Below are 6,164 nucleotides of genomic sequence, written 5' to 3'. Positions count from 1 at the left end.
GTGCCTCGACACGTGGGAGCTATAGCCGCATCGAGGGCGCCTCGGCGCCTGAGCGAATCCGCTGCGGCCCCGGTGGACGGTTGGGATTCCCGTGGAGTTACTGCGCGCAGTAACTTTACGTGGATCGTGGGGGTCGTGGGGTTGTAGGCGTAGTAAATCCCCACGTCCGCCCCCTTGGCTTCGCCAGCCCACAGGGCTATAAGTAGGGGGAAGAGGGGGGCACGCGCGCCCCTCCTTCCCACTACCCCTCGCTCTCTTCCTCCTTGCTGCTCCTCGCTCTCCTCCTCCTTGCTGCCCCTCGCTCTCCTCCTTGCTCCGCCGCACGCCCAAGCTCCGGCGAACGCCGCGGTGACAGCTCGCGATGAGTTCCTCCTCTGCTGCCGCGCCTCCCCCAGTGCGTTTCGGCACCTGGGACGGTTCCGAGGTTCACGAAGACCACATTGAGTTCCTCCGCCGGACCCGTCGGCTTCCCGGCGAGGATCGCGTGCAGGTGCGTCTTGCGCCGGGGGGGGGGGAGATTTCCCTCGCCCCACAGGAGGGCGAGCGGGTCATCTTCCGCTCGCACTGCCTGCGCGGGCTGGGGTTGCCGGCGAGCAGCTTTTTCCGGTCTTTTTTGGAGTTCTACGGCCTCCAGCCGCACCACCTCATCCCCAACACAGTGGTGCTGCTGTCCGCCTTCGTGGCCTTGTGCGAAGGCTTCCTCGGAGTCCTCCCCACCCTCGAGCTCTGGGGGGAGTTCTTCTTCTCCAAGCTCGGCACCCAGGCCGCGGGCGTGCCGGCTCAATGCGGTGCCTTCATCACCGTGCGAAGGTCAGGAGCCGACAACCCCTTCCCCTCCATCTCGCTGATAAAGTCGGTGAAGATGTGGTAGAGATCCTACTTCTACGTCAGGAACGTCGCCACGAGGGGCGACTGGGTCAATCTGCCGGCTTTCGAAGCCGGCCCGCCGGCTGGGAGACTGCCCAACTGGTCGTACCGGGCCAAGTCGCTGACGCCTCCGGGAGCCGGCGCCATCACGCGACTCTGAGTGCTGACGCAGTCGGAGGGTCTGACTGGTCCAGACCTGCTGGCCGCCTTCGTCTCGCGCCGAGTTCTCCCACTTCAAGGCCGCCCTCACATGGTAAGCCAGATGAGTGGGCGCCGCGACCCGAGTCGGATGTGCACCAAGGACATGCCTCACGAAGAGGTGGCCCTCATGGTGAACTACCTCTCGGACAGCAGGCTCCCGGAGGACTGGCAATTCGGCAAGGAGCCGTACTCCCGCGCCAACCCCCCGCCCGTGGTGAGCCGCCTCTCTTTTCTTTCTTTAGATTGTCTTCTTCTTGCCGAGTTTTGTTTTGACCAGTCGGCTTGGGTTAGAATCCCCTTCTTCATCCACTAGCCGGCACCTTGGGGCCGGCCCGTGAGTTCGTCGCCGACCGGGCGGAGAGCGACGTCGACGACCCCGATCCGGGGGCGGCGGCTTTGGAAGACGACGCCGAGGGAGGAGGAGGGACAGCAGGTGACTTCAGGCCTTCGGCTACCTTCACCGACTGGCCTGAAGACAGCGCCGAGGAGGAAATTGCCCCTCGCCATCGGCCAGGAGCCAGCCAGCCTGGCGCGGGCTCTTCTGCCGCGCCGGGCGCTCCAGGCGGCGGGAAGAAGCGCAGGGCCGTGCCGACCTTGTTCGGCAGTCGGCCGAAGAAGCCCAAGGGCTTGGCTGCGGCGACCCGGCGGGACGAGGCAGCCGCGAAGGCCATCCACTTCCGTAAGGAAGTGAAGAAGCCGCCGTTGGTCTCCGTGTAAGTATTCTGTCTTCAAAGTTTTATTCTTTCTTCGTGACTTGTCTGAGTCTCTGCTTGCCCCTCTTTCTTCAGGGCTCCCCTCTCTCTTGAGCGGGCCGCCGCCGCCTCCGTCATGGGGTCAGCGGAGACGTCCGCCACCACTCGGCGGATTGACCCCGCTGCTGACCTCCGGGAGGCGACGGAGCGGAATGCGCAGGAGAGGCGCAACGAAGAAGAGGCCCTCTGCCTGGAGAAGGCGGAGGCCGACAGGGTAGAGGCCTCCGCTAAGAAAAAACTAGCGGAGGCCGAAACCGCCGCCGCGGCGAAGCAGCAGGCTGAGGAAGCCGCACGCCGCCAGTCGGCCTTGCTTGTCACCCCGCTGAACTCTGCGCCGCCGCCTCCGGAGTTCACGGGGCCAACTGGAGAAGCCGGTGGGGAGAACCTCGTCGAGGAGAGGGAAGGCGGCGACCCTTCTACTCTGGACACGCACGTTCCGCCGCCGCCTCCGCCGCCGTTTGAAGGCGCGCAAGGTGAGCAGCCAGCGGACCCTCCGGTGCCGCCGACCGAAGACGAGGCCGTGGCGAGGCTGCTCCTCCAAGTCGGCTCGCCAACGCGCCGTCGTCTGGAGAAGGCGACTTCGGCACCCCGCCCCCTGGAAGCCGGCACCGCCAGCTCGGCGGCCCCAGACGCCGAAGCGACGACCGCCGCACGTGTTGGGTGGGTGCGAGGAGGCGGCACAGGGCCGCTGAACTGGGCGCTCCTGGACGTCCAGGCGAAGCTCCATGCTGAGGGCGACGCTCTGCAGAGTTGCACCAAGGCGTTCCTGGCGTCGCGGGCAGCCGTCCGGGTATGTTTTTTTCTTTGGTCTTTATTTTCTTGCTCCTCTCTGTGGGGGCACGTCAGCGCACCCACTGGGTGTAGTCCCTGAGTTTCGGTCCGGCTGCTGAGCAGGCGGCCCAGAACTCCAATTGATGAACTTCTGGGTACTAACTTTGTCTGAAATGCTTGTCGCAGGATTACCACAACCTCCGCGTCACTGCCTTCAACCGTAACATTGAAGAGCTGGGCAAGCAGACCGCCGAGTTGGCGGAGAGCCAGAGTAAGTCCCCCCTTTTTTCTCTGCGGGGGCGCGCTAGCGCACCCGCGGGCTGTAGTCCCCGAGATTCGGGCCGGCTGCTGAGCAGCCGGGCCGGATCTCCCCGGCGACCTACTTTATTGACGACTGTTGTCTTTCTTCCTTTCCTTCAGGAGCCAACGCTGCTCTTCAACAGCAGCTGAGCGAAGCCAACTCCGCCCTGCGCGCCAAAGGGGAGGAGTGCAGCAAGCTCGCCGCAGAGCGCGATCTGCTGGTCACTCAGTTGGCAGAGCAGAAGGAGCTGCTTGTGAAGTCGCAGAGGGAGGCGGAGGAGACGGAAACCGCCCTCTTGGCCGAGTTCGCGAGCGAGCGCTCCTCCTGGTCTGACAAGGAGGCGCTGCTGTCCTCCGACTTCCACGAGATTGAAGACATCGTTGACGGTGAGCCTCTTTATTTTCTTTCTTCGAGCTGCCGACTTAGATCGTGCCGAGTCCTGGTTTTTGACTTGCTTCTTCATTTCTTCGTGTCTGTGCAGACTTCTTCCCTGGGTAGTCGCAGGCCGCCATCCAAGCCATCGAGGCTGACCGTGAAGTTCGGAGGGCGGAGGGCGCAGAGATCGCCGCCGATGCCCCCCCGAACTCTTAACGAGCACATCCTGAGCATCGAGGCTCGCCTCCGGTCGGCTCACCGGATGCTACGCCAGCTCCAGCGCGTCAGTGCCCAGGTGATTGCCGCCCTTTGGCCGAATGTGCAGGCTCCGCGCACCCCCAGCCTGACGGCCAACTGGCTGGAGGTCGCGGCTGGTCGTCTTGAGGCCTGGAAGGGCTCTTCGGCCCGGGCTGGAGCGCGCCAGGCCTTGGAGTTCGTCAAGGCGTGGTACCCGAGGCTGGATCTAGACTGGTTGGCCACGCTTCGGTCGGAGGCCCAGCCGGAGCTGGCGGCTGCGGAAGACGCCCTCGTCAAATGTGCTGCGGCAATTGCCGAGTACACCGACACCAGCATCTTCGTCCCCGAGCGGTCTGAAGACGGCGAGGAGGTACCGCCGGAGTGGTTTGGGATGAACCCGGACTACGGCGAAGACTCGGTAGAGGTGATTGGCTCCAGCGTCGAGGAGGAGAACGAAGCGGAGGATGGAGGCGAGGCGGAGGCACCAGAAGACGGAGCAGACGGCTAGCCTCAGCCCGACCGCGCCTCCAGCAACGAGCCGCGTGCAACCGAGTCGACTGCCGCCGGAGGTGATCAAGCCGAGACTAGCCAGCCGTCTGCCCCGACGCCTGACGCTGGCGCCTCCTCCGAACCTCCGAATCCGTCTGCTGCCTCCTAAGCTGCCGCTGTATCTTTTATTTTATCTGCTTCAGTAGTCTTTGAAGAACTTGTTAATTCGTACAATTCCACCCATGGGGTGTATTTTGAACCTCTACTCGACAATTCGGCCAAGGGCCTATGTTATGTAAATATATATATCTATCTTTTCTTGCTCATTGTTCTTTTGGCCTTTTCCTTTGCCGCTTTCTCTTAGTTGCCTGCCTTGCCAATCGGACAGCCGCTCTGCGGACTGTTGCTGGATCAAGTGCTAGGCTACTTTGGGAAAGCAAGTACTTAGCCGATTTCAAGATTGTTTGAGCAAGTTGGATAGAAGGCGACAATCCGACTGTCCGAGAGTCGGTTTGCGAGAAAAGCTAGAAGCCGTCTTGAGCTATGTTTTATGCTTTGAGTCCTTAGTCATTTTTCATGCGAACACCCATTCTACCTTACCTATGCCCACCGTACAGTCGCTCTGCGAGCTGCGGGTTCTGACAGAAGACGGTTTAGGTGTTACACACTACTTGTCCGGCTGCAGGAAGCATTTCATAGTGCAAGGCGGCAAGTCCCCAGGCCGACTTGTCGAACCCGGTGCCAAGTGGCATGACAAAGAGTAACATACTTGTAGGCATAATTTTTATCATATACACAAAAGAGGGCAGTCCCTGAGCTCGTCTCGGGGGGCCCGAAGTCTTGGTACTTTAATACAAAAGGTAGCGTGGTACATACTGCATCAACTGTAAAATCTTCGGAGGAGATTTGCATTCCATGGCCGCTCTTCTCCTTGCCGGAGTCGCCCCTCTTGCGTGCTCGGGGATTCTGAGCGTCGATCAGGTAGTAGGAATCGTTGCCCAGTACTTTGCTGATGATGAAAGGGCCTTCCCAAGGCGCCGACAACTTGTGCTGGCCGGCTGTTCGCTGGATCAGCCGGAGCACAAGGTCGCCTTCTTGGAAAGATCTTGGCCTGACCTTCCTGTTGTGGTATCGGCGCAGGCTCTGCTGGTAGATGCTGGACCGGCTGAGTGCCAACAGCCGGCCCTCTTCCAGCAGATCGACGCCGTCTTGTCGTGCTTCTTCTGCTTCCTCCTCGGTGTACATGGTGACTCGTGGGGAGTCAAACTCTATGTCCGTTGGGATGACGGCTTCGGCACCGTAGATGAGGAAGAAGGGCGTGAAGCCGGTTGACTTGTTTGGAGTCATGCACAGACTCCAGAGGACGGCTGGCAGCTCGTCGAGCCAGCAGCCAGCCGAGCGCTCCAGAGACTCGATCAACCAAGGCTTGATGCCGGACAGGATGAGGCCGTTTGCTCGCTCCACTTGGCCGTTTGACTGCGGATGGGCGACAGACGCTAGGTCCAGTCGGATGCCCTATGTTGCGCAGAAACGGGCCAAGGCGCCTTTGGCAAAATTTGTGCCGTTGTCGGTGATGATGCTGTGTGGTATGCCATACCGAATTGTGATATCGGCGATGAAGGTCACGGCAGTCGGGCCATTCAGTTTCTTAATTGGCTTCGCTTCCACCCACTTGGTGAACTTGTCCACTTCGACAAGTAGGTGAGTTAAACCACCTCGTGCCATCTTGAATGGTCCCACCATGTCTAGACCCCAAACTGCGAAAGGCCAGGCAATGGGGATGGTCTTGAGCGCAGAAGCCGGCTGGTGCGGCTTGGAGCTGAACTTCTGGCACCCTTTGCATTTTTGGACCAACTTGGGGCAGGCCTTGTTGAGGCTCGTGTAGTCAATACACATTCGTCATTGCTTGTTCTTCTTTAGCACCAGGACTGGATTTGCTAGCCACTCCAGGAAGAAAACTTTCATAATGAAGCCGGCTGCTAGGAGTTGGGCTATCTCTTCTCCGACAACTCTTCTTTTTTCTTCTGATAAGCGGCGCAGGGGCTGCCTGACCGGCTTCACATCAGATCGGACATGTAACTTGTGCTCGGCGAAATCCGTCGGTATACCTGGCATGTCTTTGGGAGACCACGTGAAGATGTCCCGATTCTCACGGAGGAAATCGACGAGCT

This window comes from Triticum urartu, chromosome 6A, assembly GCF_056163025.1.
Source record: "Triticum urartu cultivar PI428250 chromosome 6A, HENAU_Tu73, whole genome shotgun sequence".
In the NCBI taxonomy this organism is placed as follows: Eukaryota; Viridiplantae; Streptophyta; class Magnoliopsida; order Poales; family Poaceae; genus Triticum; species Triticum urartu.
Note: the sequence above shows the minus strand (reverse complement) of the source record.